Here is a 12,842-nt window from a genome sequence, read left to right on the forward strand (position 1 = left end):
CAGCTTTCGTTTCTGCTCTGACAGCCGCAAGGTCCTGCTGAACGCTGTGAGTGCGTTAGAAATCAGGAATGGTGAGAGAACATTGTGCTTGGAACGTTTTTCGTCATTTTTAAACAAAGTTTAAATCTGGCTAGCACGGTTCCGGCAATGTTTAAACGTTAGGTCAGTAGGCAGAGAGTAGACAGTCTTTTGTGGCTGTTCGAACACTTCGGACCACATGAGCATTTACACTACGAAAGCAATCCTGACAAATGTGTTTTCAACTACCTCTGAAAGTGGTCGAAAGCTCAAAAAGTTTTAGACCCCGTTTTCACCTGTATTTTGCGTCGCCCACTTGTGATCTGATCGCCCCCAAAATGCATTTTAATATCAGTTGTAAACAGGGCCAGTTGCTGCACCTCAAATGACAAAGCGTGATCACATGGCTTTACATGTTGTCAAATGGGCTGGAAATCACAAACTTGAGGCTAGCAAAGCCACCAGCACTGTCTAGTGCATGTTAATTTGAGACTACCTATTCTAGTCAAGTCATCTTCATTTATATAGCGCTTTTAACAATGTAGATTGTTTCAAAGCAGCTTTACAGAGATAAACGTATAATTTAAGGTAACAGAGATTGTTTTGGCTTTATAGCGGTTCTTTAATAAAGTTATTTTCCAGCTAAAGTTAGTTTTGATTGATTCGCTTCCGTTGCAACGATCATTTGTTATTAAATTAGGGGCCGCTAAGACGACACCATTCTCTCTACACAGACTTTAAACGCGAACCTGTGATAAATGCTGATGGCGTTCACATACGCATTAAGAATTGGTTCTATAGTTATGTGCGTTTGAATATATGTGTGCAGGTTTGTAATTCCCTACAAACCAAGCCTAAACAAAGTACTGGTCTTTCCTTATAAATTTTGATACAGAATTTTATTTTATTTTGTCACTTCGGAGTAGGTACGCGAGACGAATTTTCCCGACAACGCTTTATCTGTAGAGTGGGAAAGGGATCCTCCATAGGGATTCTAGCGAAGACTGTGGCTACCTGAATGCTGAAAATGTACTGGGGCGCTTAGGAATCGAATTCCAGACTGTTTTTGGGCGGGGTAAGTGGTGAAATGGTCAAAGTGTGAAATGGTACACTTCCAGAATGTGGGGCATGTACAGACAGAATCTATGCAGAAAAAAACGACAATGAGAATACCCATCCCTGACCCTATCTGTCACTCTGCTATAGATACGAGTGGGATGTTACTCCTGAAAGAAAGAAAAAAAACTATTTGTCATCCATCCCTTCAGCCACACAGACACATGCAGAAATGCAACCTGTAATTTGTACTCTGATGCTCACTTTGCCAGCGCTTGAGGCGTGAATGCGTGTGGCTTTTTTTTTTTTTTTTTGAAGCGTGCGATCACATCATTTGTAACGTAATTAACTTTGAGTGTACTGCCATTTTTCTGACACCTGTACTTACAGGTCACGCCCCATCCACCGTCTGTATGATCTTTTCAAAATCACAGGATTCATTTTCAAAAGCCGTGCAGCCAAATATTCACATGCATTTATGAATCCACAGTCAGCAGGCCAAACCTAAAACGCTGAGTGCCAGAGACAAACATGCCATATGTAAATTAGCCTGAGCAGAATTCTGCTATGCCCTCTGGGAACCTCAGCTGGCCAGTCTTTTTCTAATGAAAGCCTGTTTCAACCTAAGAGTAAAAAAATCTAGAAGTATATATATATATAAATGTATATACAATCAAATTTAAAATAAGAAAAGTTACATTGAGAGATAATCAAAGTCACATAAAAAAATAAGTTAATTGTGAGACTGTTGAAAGTCGCAAAAGAAAAAGTCAGAACTATGATCATTGCAATTATGGAAAAAGTCTCAATTTTTAAGTTGCAATTGTGAGATGTAAAGATGCAATTGTGAGAAAGTTGCAATCACAAGAGAAAGTATGAGAAATAGTTGCAATTATGACAAAGTAATATTTTGAGATAGTCGCGAGTCATTTGCAATTACAAAAAAAGTCAAATCTGAAAATCGCAATTAAGCGATTAAGTCAATATTTTCCTTTATTTTTTCCTTTGAGATAGAAACAGGTATTCATACTGGTCCTGGAACAGATAATAAATAAAATGGAAGCTGCCGTTTTTTTTGTATCATAAAAAAGTGTCACTCAACTAAAAACAACATTTTGGCTAAATTAATTAAGAGGAAAAAAACAAATGCAATTTCCCTACCCTTGATCTACGTCTAATTTCTTCTCTGCCACATCGATCACACCATGGCAACCAAACAGGAAAACCACAGAACCACTTCATTTGGATGGTACGACTCTCCAGTGGCTTGCCTGTTGGGCTCTGGCGAGACAAACCCAAAGCAATGAAAGGTTTATAGGCATTCCACTCAAGAGCAAGCCACAGCAGAGGTCAGACTCATATCCCCATGGTAAAGACGAGAAAGAGACATGAAAGCAAATCAAAGTCGTTCAGCAACAGAGTACGTTTGAGTCTGGATACGTTGCATGCTTAGCTGTCATGTCCAAATGAGGCCTTTAAGGACCCACTCAATTCATTCTTGCAGAAGTTGAATAAAAATATTAAGCAAGAAGGGTGGGAGGTTACATTTTTGAAAGCATTGCATGCTGTCTTTTATTAGGTGAGCTGTCGGCAAAGCTGCCTGCCTTTTCTTGCCAAAGGTCAATAATGACTGGCTGAGTTACCTTAATTATCATGACACCAAGGGATTCAAGTAGTCAGCGCCGAACTCTAGAATGCCTCTCTGCATTAAGGAGGGCATTATTGTAAAAACAAAATAAGTGTAGAGACAATTGCCAGAACCATTGAGAACCTCTAGATACTGTCTGAAGTTGCCTCAAAATCATTTCAAGTGCCTTAAAACCTTTCATTTAAGGTGGATCTAGAGGAACCACTAGTCACTACATGTTTTTGAAAGCACAGCTATATTTGCCTAGAGATTCTCCTAATGGTTCTTACAATGTGGCAACCTGACGAACTCAAGTGTTCTCCAGTATCTTTGCATTTTACAGTTGATTCGCCTACCGTGACCCTGATGCAATAGAGTGATGTTCTTCAAACACTTGGGGGCGCTATTGAGAGCGCCATCTGTGGCAGTGTTTCCCATGAGTCTGTTGTTCCTAGATCAGAAAGCATCATCCAAACATCACGACCCCCCCCCCTCCCCCTTCTATGAAGAGAGATCAATAACATGCACAGTGAAATTATAAACCGTGTACCCAAAGCATAGGACTAAGAGCCACAGATAAGAGAGACAACATCATGCCGAAGCATTGTCAACTCTCAATTACAGCCTTGATATCACCCACCCTTCCCTTTTAAATTACCACCTCACTTCCTGCAGGAACACTATTATTAAGCAGAGATAAACAGATACTACACAGTGTGGCTCAATTTCCTCTCACTACCCATCTAAACAAGACTTTTAATGTCCATGTGGTGGGAATGGCTGGTGCTCCTCAGAGTATCCTGGGAACAGCTGGCACTGGTGGCCACCTCCACATGCTGCCATTTTTCCAGCACTTGACAGAAAGGATCGTACATATGGGCTGTTAAATGTCCAGCACCCTGGCAACTGTGATTTGTTTGACAGAACAGCAGTGAATATATGCATCTAGTTAAAGGCAAAGAGGCATTTTATAAATGGCACAAGAGGCATGCGGTACAGCGGCACATGGGCTCCCGCTGCTTTTGATTTGAGTTGGTAAGTGAACACGAATGGCAGGGGGTCAAATACTTAACACATGTCCCAAGCTTCAGGAAAACTGAGAATACATACAGGATATTAGATCATAGAGTTTGAATGGTTATTGACAGTTAGACAAAGATTCTCTCTCTCATTCTCATACAAACATGCACGCACACACACACACACACAAACACACACACACACAGCTTAGAGTTCATGCTCTCTCGTGGTCCCACTCTCACGGTACAGCTGATCCCCGGTCTAACTCTCCAAAAGACCGAACAGCTACTGAAACAATATTAGTGTTGGCAGACCCAAATCTAGAACTGCAAATTATTCACAACAGCTGCAGCAACTGTTTAGACTGACACAAAACCACAACAATCTCTCAAAGATGCTGGGATCAAGATCATATATCCGTTTAGCCAAATCTGAAAATTATGTCATTATTTACTCACCCTTGTGTCATTCCAAACATGTTTGCATCTTCTTATATGGAAAACAAATATAAAATATTTCTCCTTTTGTGTTCCAATGAAGAAAGTGAATAGGGATCCGGGCTGTCAAGCTCAAAAATGTTCTGTTCATTACGCAAAGCTATCATACAGAGTCTATAATTCAGAAGACCGTATAGAAGGGCAACATTTTATGGTGTTGTATTATGATTTTGAAGCTCGACACCCCAGATCTTTCACTTTCATTAAGATAAAGAGGGGCCAGGACATTCAACATTTCCTTTCACATTCCACAAAAGATATTCATACACGTTTGAAATAACATTTGAGTAACTGACATTTTCCTTTTTGACAGTACCATTCACTTTTAAAAACAGTGCACAAAAATGAGATGCAGGCCTGTATCTTTAAAACTAATTGCACTTAGAGAAAGTGATTGATGAAGAACTGTAACTGACAAGTTTACGACATGGCTCTGTTCGCAGAGAACGAACAGGTCAATGGTATTGTCTGCTTTCAAACTTAACCAAGTGTTTGAGACCATAAACAGTCTTTAGTTCAGATCTCCTCAAAGACCTCAGAGCTAAAACACCTAATTACATATGGCTCATGTTAAAGAAATGTAATGAAAAGCAGTTTTTGGCGACTAATGCAACCCATCAAGATTAATTTAGCAAGGTCATTTTCAACCTCACATTAAATCAAATCCACTTGTGCATTAAATTGGTTCAGTGAAAGGTAATGTCTGCGTAAGCGTCATCTCTCAAATGATTTTTCAAACACTAATGAAGTCACAGCCAAAAAAAAAAAAGAGCTAATAAGGCATAACTGTACATCTACAGAAACGAAAACACACTGAACGAAAAGAAACAAGTTTCTCAAATCACGTCCCTTCATAATCCTGCAGTCGTCACTGGTAATGACTGCCCTCATTGTAAAATCTCAACACTAGTGCTGATGTATTTGTGGTTTTCTCAAATGAATTTCAGTGTGTGAGTGAGTGATGTTGACATGGCTGATTAATGTGTGTAAATAAACATCATTCACACAACTCTGTCTTTGTGGCATTCCTGGCATCATTCTTCTGCCCCCCTTTGCCCTTACAGCTGTACAGTCCCCTCAGCAAACACCTCACGCTGTATACATGCCCGGCAGCAACATATTAATGCTAGACATCTAGTTCTTCATTGGCAGTTCTGCCTTTTTTTTGGTTTACTGGAGTTGAGTGAAACTTGTGGCATGATTTCTTTAGAGGCACCCCGCCATTTGCATATGTTGCAACCTGGTCCAGGGGATGTTCTTAACACCACATTTCTTCATTATGAAAACAGTGTCAGCTTAATGCAGGACACAGCTTATTTAAACAACTGATGCAAAATTGAATGGATTAAACTTGTTTGCCGGCAACATGTGCAGGGATCAGTCTGAAAAATTGTTTGTGCAGCAAAGGTTTAGCTTTTACTTCAAATCAAATTTATGTGAATGCATAACTGGCACAGTCTAAAGGTCATGATTTTTAGTGAGATGTTCCCTTCAACTTTTTAGCATGACAGAAACGGCAATTAAATCAAGGTTTGCAAAAGGGTATGTCATTTTCATGTAGTGAAAATCCAATTACATGGTTCATTAAAACTTGCATAACATGCAAAAAGACGTCTCGTCAGTCAGAAACAATCTCTCATTCAGAAATACCCCTCTTTAAATCCCAAACCTGACAGCACTTCAGCTTCACACAAGAGAACCACCTGAGACAGCTAAAAACATTTAATACAGATGAACTAAAAATTCCAGACCCTCCAAGGAAAAACAAACTAGTTGGAGAGAGTGAGAATAAGAAGTGTTAGTACCTGGATATCAGTCTTGCTCATGGAGTTGATCTTTCTCTCGCTGTGGGTTGTTCGCTCTTGAGATCCTCAGAGTGTTTGTGGGGACCACACTGCTCCTGGAAGACAACCTTCCTCCTCTAATCTGTTCTCCAATGTGATGACACACACTAACCCCAACCATCTGTTGAAACACGTCCTCCAGCACTCAGCACAGTGGTGCGTCAAGACAAACTACCCAGTCCAATCAGAGAGGGTACTGGGTGGCTCTTCCCAGGCTGGAGGCAGGGACAAGGACATAAGGGAAACACTAGTCAGAGATGTCTAAAAACTCCAGCCACGGTAACCTGAGATTTAGAGAGAGAGAGGGAGGAGAGGAGAAGAGGAGGGAGGGGATTGAGAATGCGAGTGAGGGAGGGAGGGCAGCACGTCTATGAACATTTATGTTGCCACTTGTAGCTCACAGGAATCCCATAGAAGCAGCCTGGGGTTCCTCAAATCTCACTCACACATATAGTTGAAATGCAGTGCCTCTAAAGCATGGATGGGGTAAAAAAATAACTCCACAAAAGAGTATGGTCAGTTAAAGAAAGAACAACTTGTACAGACCACAATGCACTGCTGTTTGTACTACACTGTTACATCTGCCCAACTCACACCTCCCTGTTATAAATCTTCAGCTGTCTCGGCAGCATTCCTGTCCTTCGCAATCTACTGCCTTAAGTTAAGCGAGAAAGAGATTTTCCAGAGATAAGAGACTGAGCCAGGATCATTAGCGCCATTTAGTTTCATTTATTTTAGCTACTGTCATTTGTAATGCTGTGTGGGATTTAAATCGCTTCACTGTAATTTATTTGAAGACAGGCTAAATATTCAATGTTAATAGCATACTTTCCATTGAATTTAACTTCAGTGAAGCATTTGCTTTACGGTCAATGGCAGAGGAATGTCCAAGAAAATAAAATAATAAATACAAATGTGCCATTCCTAAAAATGTAATTTTTTGAAAAACTTTCAACCAAAGTCTTTACAAAAGTTGAAATTTAACAGACTCTAAAAATGTTGTGTTGGTGTAACCAAGAAAAAGGTGCAACACTTTGGATACACATCTTAACCAATATATAAAAAAGAAAGTTTCAGTTAAGTTTTAATTCATAATAATTGTATGAATTACATTGACATTGTAATATTTGACCTAACCTTGTCCTGAAAAAAAAAAATAAAAAAAAATATTTTTTTCATTATATCAGGACAGTAAGACAACCCTGACATTTTTTTTTTTACTTTTTAAAAATGTATTTTTTATAAAGTAAATTAATTCCAAAATCACCTTGTAGGTATGCATTGCAATTTTAATACCTTGTGAATATTTATTGGATAAAAAAAAAGAAAGGAAAATTCATGCCACTGACCCTTTAGCCACCAATACTCAAGAAAAACAGTTTGAATGTTGGTGCACTGACAACTGAAAGCCAATCATTTCTCATTCTCATGTTAGAAGGTCAATAGAAAGTGGCTTTTCTTTCATGAAACCTCAGCTCAATAAACATGCTAACCCCGGTTCTGTGCTATCTTAGCAACTGAGTTCATCAGTTGAGGAAATGAAAACAAAGGCTGCTAAGTGACCTATTAGCATTCTTTAAAGCTGCTTTCACACCTGGTAAAAGTTTCAGTTATCCCAGACCAAACTCAAACACTGATCAATCTTCACTTGTGACAAACCCCTCAAAAGCCCCAAATCAAACAAACACTGTGACCACGTCATCACGTACCCTATTCAGGCAGCCAAAAAGAAGACTAGCACGTCTTATACTTTAATTCTACATTTGTGTCATCTTCCATGTGCTAATGGGTGTCAATCTGGTAGAGATACTTGACTGGTGACAGTTTCAGGAGAGGCTGTAAGGGAAGATAAGAACCAGCGGACGACAAAACAGCATAGCACAGCATATCTAAATGGAAAGAACAGAGTGACTCAGGTTTGATACCACCACACAGGTTTTTTCCTTCTACTAGTTTTTAAAGGGTTTCCAATGTAACAGGACACAAATTTCCAGCAAATGCATTCAACACATCTTAATTCCATTTGCATGCTGTTGTGTGACTCGCTCTGATCCATTTTCCGGCCAGCGTGTTCAGCGGAACTACTGGGTGAAAACAGATACTTCCAACATTTTAGCAGGATTCTCATTTTCACTGCTGTTTAAATGCGCAGGATATTAGATTAAGAGCAACAAAGGCTATTTTCATCAGGGGCATGAAAACCCCCGGTCTTGGTTCACATGAGGTTTGGAAAAAGGGGAAAGGGGAATGAGATGAGGGCTTCAGGGGAAGAGCTCAAATTAGATTGACTGAATTCACAAAGTGTGACCCCACCCCCTTACAACTACACACTTAGTACATGCCGCACCTCAAACCCCAAAGCCAGCCCCCCAACCCCCACAATTTCTAAAAGCCTTTGAGGGAGAGAAGTGGCAAACAATCCTATTTAGTGGACTCACTGATCACTGACAAGAAATGTCTCTTATCGTACCAGTAGGTATGGTCTTTTGTTAATCCAAAACAAGGTTTCCCACATTTTTAAATGTGGGACTAAAATAATCCCATCTTAGATCTCAAGGGAACTGCAAGTATCTTTCAACATATAAATGACAACATCTTTTAGAAAATTTTAATTTAATGAATTTGTCAGAGTCATAGCCTTGTGAGCAAGCGCTCTGAAATACAGTGAAGCAGTGCTTCGAAAGTCATGAGTTTGACTCCTCTCTGCTCCCCTCAAAATTTATTTTTACCCTTGCACTGTCATAGAAATAAAGACAAAGACATTTCATTTATGTCTAAAAAACCCTCTAGGTTTGAAATGGGATCTGCGCCAGGTTTTGCAGGGGTTTTGTGAGATAGAATGAAAAAAAAAAACCTACAACACTGTCATAAATTATAAGATCAATAAGTTATGCAACATACATTTCTACATTACTCTAACTCATCAAAATAATTTAAGCAATTTTCAACTTTTAGCATAAGTTGTACAAGACTTTGCTATTTTTTTTAAGTCAGTTTAATGCAATTTAAGTTGAAATGACTTAAACATCCAAGTTGATTGTACTTAAATTAAGGCAGCAACTTTTTTTTTACAGTACAAAAAAAATTATTCAAATAAGTAATTTAACAAAACTCGTCTAAGAAAAAAGAAATGGTTGGTACGTGAATCCACAGACTAAAAAAAAATCCTTAAGAATCTTTGAGCCTACATGTTTGAGGCCTCTAGAATAGGACACTATGAACTGTTCTTGTGTCAGTTAAGCCTAAAGACCCTGCAGGAGGTCACTTAGGCTGTGCAGAGCAAAACCAAAAAAAGTCCCCCTTCCAACACACAAAAGAGGGACACAGAATTAACCCCTGCAAGGGCCCTCTCCCATCTACAAGCCTAAATGAGCCTCACAGGTGCAGCGAGAACCTTGTGCATGTGTATATCAGCTAGAGGGGGCCTACTTGGTTCATTTATCTCATTCATTATGCTTGGATGAGATTTGGTGTCTTTGGGCCAAGGGGAGAGAGAGAGAGAGAGAGAGAGAGAGTGAACAGACTCTAAACATAAATGACATTTGTGGTGTTGTCTTCCACGGTCTCGAGTGCCAAAAGCACGCGTGCAATGCAGTCGCACTCTGGATCAAAGACTTTATAGAGTCAGCTGCCTAATGCTTTGACCTCAAGCATGCTCTGATCTCAGCAAATAAGCCCATCACTATCCTGAAATATCCACATCTTTATCACCAACGTATATGAAACGGCTAAGCTTAGGTGTCAAACACAGAACACATCCCAAAGGGAAGACCATTTTCACTTTGGATGCACCAAAACTCAAAAGCTATTCAGAAACATCATTGAATGCCATTCATCAGACTAGGACATCACTCAGATCAAACGGTAAACCAGTAGGCTAATTGCAAACTAATTGCACCGCTTTGATTTCCCAGACAACTGTCACCATTGTCAGCACCGTTCTTTGAGATTCAACATCAAAGCCGGTTGCTAGTTAACGTAATTATCAGTATACAGACAAATGTCATGTGTCACTGGCTCTAATCAACCAATAACTATGGGGTGGAACCTCAATTATTGAAACTTAAACCAAAGTAATTTCACCCTATTACTACAAAGTGTGTTTACACACTGTCAAAATGACATTAAACCACTATTTGCATATCTGTCTCAATTTTTTTTTTTTTTTTACAGAGAGCGGAGGGGGATTCATGCCTCACTGGAACCAAATAATTACCAATAACAGACCTGCTAATGTAAGGAAACTTCTCCAGAGAGCTATCACATGTAATAGCAGTTAAACTGCTTAGCTAAGACTTACTTTTATTTCTTGACAAAACATTTCTGTGCTTCAGATCAGGGGAAGCTAACTTCAAGCTAATTGCCCACACATGTCCTAGATTGACCGCTCCGCGGATGGTTCCTTTTGCCAGAAAAATTAAGAGCGTTGTCAAGTACTTTCTTGGACGAAAGTTACTATAAATGCCTCCAGATCCCAAGCAATAACCATTTTCAGCTTTAAGCTGAAACAACTGTCGGAAGAGAGTGTTACTTTAGCTGTTAGGCTACATGGCTGCCATGTGCAATCAGGGAACGAGCGCACAGGCTGCTTATTGACTAACACTTCAAACGGTGTATTGGTTTCATAGGCCCTCATTGCCCGTCGAGCTTGAAACCGAATATAGAAGTCATTTCCTCTGTAGTCTTTATCAGAACCATCATCTTGATCCGCAATATGGGCCCCTCAGTCAAGTTGGGCCAGAAAACATCTGCATGGTTAAGTACATTAGCATTTCTGAAACATTATTGCAGCCAAGACATGTACAGAAGTTTATAACATGATTTTACTCAATTCACATTCATTAAACTAAATGATTCATTAAACTAAATGACCTATCGAAGTTATTTTCTATAAAAGTACGGCTATAAATGGCTATATGCTATAAATTCCAAACCATAACATACTTTATTATGAAGTAAAGGCAATTAACCTTTATCTCTGCAACATTCTCCCTACCACTTTGCTGTCGGGTTCTGGTTAGGTTGATTCACTTTCAAACCCAGGTTGTCTTGACCATCGTTTTGACGAACGACGACATTGATTTATTGGGTGAAAGGGACAGGCTATTGTCCAGACTGTCCTGGGGTTTGTATGCCCCTAGCATGCTTAGTGGCACTCAAGAATCCCAAGATCCCTTGAATCCCTCAGGCTCTGTCACTGCTCAGCACTCAAGAAACAGTAAAGCACAGTGTGGCATGACAGCATGTGTAAATTATTAGCCCATGGGAGCCCCACATGTAAGAATAAAGCGATACTAATCTTGCATACATAGCAGATGGGAAGCAGCTGCAAGAGAGACAAAGATTCTGCAACATTCTTCCACTGCAGTAAAGGCACCTCAAGCAAGGGTCATTAGTGTGAACCACTATCTCCACTGGAACAGGCTTTGAATTGGTGCATTGTCAGAGTAAAGGGCGGAAGACAGAAATGTATTCCTCCAGGACAAGAAAACTCCCATCCTCTAAGACTCTAGGAATGAGACAACATGAAAACTAGGTCAAATTCATAAACATTTTTATATGTCACCATAAACAACAATGAACAGTCGCAAAATCAATGTCATGAAGAATGTGCTGAATTTAAAGGCCAACGAGATACCAAGGAATCTATTTAAAAAAAAAGGCAATTCTTGCAAGATAAAGCACATTACATGGTATAATTTAATTTCAGCCTGAAAGTGGGACTGAGTCATTCTAATTAAGCTCACTTGAATGTAAAATGTCTGAAACCAGCACAAACTGAGCACTTATGACACAAAAAAGAATTGAGAGACAAGGGGAAATATAAACCCTTATGTATAACATTGCTGCAGCTTTACTCTTTTTATTAAATCATACATTAGCAGGTTATCAGGCCTGACACCAGGCTAATGGAATTTCCTTTATTATTATTTTTTCTTTCTGAATTTTCCTATCCTGCCAACCTTCCTCCACCAGAAAAGACTTTTGGCACCTCATGAGAAGTAGGAGTTACAGACCTTCATGCCCATTTTTTGTCTCTCAATTTATAGAAATAATATAAATGTATTCATCTAATACTGTGATGCAGCATAATACATGTAATTAATTTGTTTACAATGCAAATTTATACTAAGAGTACAAATTTTGCTTTAGATAAAAGCCAAAAGGCATACATGTAAAAATGAGTAACCTGACAGTTTAAAAAACATCCCATTCCTAGACTACATCTGATCCTTAAACAGGTAGAGGAAAAGGTCAGCACAGAGGTCACTGATGTAAATGGACATTATGGATTGAGCAATTACAGATTCACTATAAAAGGCTTTGAGTCTCTGTTGCTAACTCTACTAAGTGTAAGCACACTCTCTCCATTTAAAATTGTGGATTCATATGAAAAATGGTTTAGAAAAAGTTCACAAGCATTTGCACGTGTTCTGGATATTTTGCATGAGAGCCTTTTGCATTCACTTATGCAATTATTAGTGAATGAGACGCAATGAATTCCACATTCACCCCAAACATAAGTGCCTTCTGGGTTATTTGGTGAACTTAATTTGAACTTTTACTCACCCTACACAGAAACTACACTAAACTTTGAAAGTTTCCAAAACTGTATAAAATCTGATATTTCTATCTTCAGGGATCACTAGATCCCGGCTACTTCCTCTCTCTTTCTCATCCCAGGCAAATAATGCCCTACGTCCGGAAGCATGGTTTAATCCTCTCAGACCCAGAAGTGAAAAGAAGGAACAAGACAGAAAAGGCAAATCCTCATGTGAG

At 39.2% G+C, this 12,842-nt stretch overlaps 1 protein-coding gene across 10 annotated transcripts in view; it reads right to left on the minus strand.

The window, feature by feature from the left end:
• The window catches only part of sulf1 (sulfatase 1), a gene marked incomplete at its 3' end in the record, with an annotated part of 89,802 nt that overhangs the window by 36,497 nt on the left and 40,463 nt on the right, over positions 1-12,842 (minus strand). For 6 of the 10 annotated variants that reach the window (XM_079863570.1, XM_079863567.1, XM_079863573.1 and 3 more), the window contains exon 1: positions 6,024-6,158. The exons of 1 other annotated variant lie outside the window; for it this stretch is intronic. Of the gene's footprint in view, positions 1-6,023; positions 6,162-12,842 lie in introns of those variants that run through there. 3 more of the 10 variants (XM_079863576.1, XM_079863574.1, XM_079863575.1) reach the window with 1 other exon arrangement.

The sequence above is a fragment of the Squalius cephalus genome (assembly GCF_949319135.1).
Source record: "Squalius cephalus genome assembly, chromosome: 25".
In the NCBI taxonomy this organism is placed as follows: Eukaryota; Metazoa; Chordata; class Actinopteri; order Cypriniformes; family Leuciscidae; genus Squalius; species Squalius cephalus.